This window comes from Otolemur garnettii, unplaced genomic scaffold (assembly GCF_000181295.1).
Source record: "Otolemur garnettii isolate 467f Iridium unplaced genomic scaffold, OtoGar3 scaffold00179, whole genome shotgun sequence".
Taxonomy (NCBI): domain Eukaryota; kingdom Metazoa; phylum Chordata; class Mammalia; order Primates; family Galagidae; genus Otolemur; species Otolemur garnettii.
Window position 1 is genome coordinate 312,030 of NW_003852574.1, and position 1,119 is coordinate 313,148.

Consider the following 1,119-nt stretch of genomic DNA (forward strand, 5'->3'; position numbering starts at 1 on the left):
AAAAAAAAAAAAAAAATTAAAAAGAAAAAAATACCCTCTAAGAGCATCCAATGCCCTTCATTCCAATTTTATAACCGTCTTCTTATTACTAATTAGGATATCCAGAACAATAGAGGTGTCCTGGCCAGTAGATAATTAAATTCTATTGTGTACATGGCACTTAATACTTTTCTTCTTTTTTTTGCAGTGTTGGCCGGGGGACAGGTTTGAACCCACCACCTCCAGTATATAGGGTGGGCGCCCTACTCCTTTGAGCCACAGATGCCGCCCTGCACTTAATACTTTTGACATATTTTAACTGGTATTTGGTTTATCAGTCTCTGGTGAGTTTACATAAATTAATTTCCAAGCACTTGAACCAAAATTCTTATGTCTCTTGTGGGGGTTAGAGAGACCTTGGTTTAGATGCCACCTCTTCCACTTAACTGTCTGATCTCTTATTTTCATCAGTTTCAATTTTCCCATCTGTAAATAAATACAACCAAGCCTGGGAAATGGCAAGTGCTCAGAAAGTGGTAGCTTTATCATGTTTATGCTAAATTTGAAGAGCATAACTGAGGTAGAAAACATGGAAGCAGTCTTGACCATCTCACCACATCAATTTAAAAGACATCCCCTGAAGAGAGATGTTCCAACCTAAAGAGCTGAGAAAAGCAAAGCTAAAAATGTGCAAGTAAAGTACCTGCTGCACTGTACCGATGAAGCCTCTTGCTTAGCAACTCTAATGTTGTCTACCAAACACCCAGCCTGTAATAGTTAGAGCATGACAACTGTTCACTCTAAATCCATGTGCTCGGTTTGGATTCAGGTTGATTTATAAAAATAGCTGCTGCTGCTGCTCTTTGAATCTCTTCACGCTGATGACTGGGCAGTGTTACCCTATAGGCCTAGAGCAGCTGTATTCCCTCACCACACCCATTTCTCTGCCTACCCAGCCAAGCTGACAGGCACCCCCCTCCCATCTCTGCAGCATACTATTCTCCCTCCTCCTGGGCTGAGTGAGCAAATTACAAGCACAAATATCCCCTGATGCAATGCCACAACCATCCCTGGGAAAGAGCAGAGGCAGTTGCCAAAAGCATAGCAGCAGAGAAAATAGGCGGGAGACACACACACACA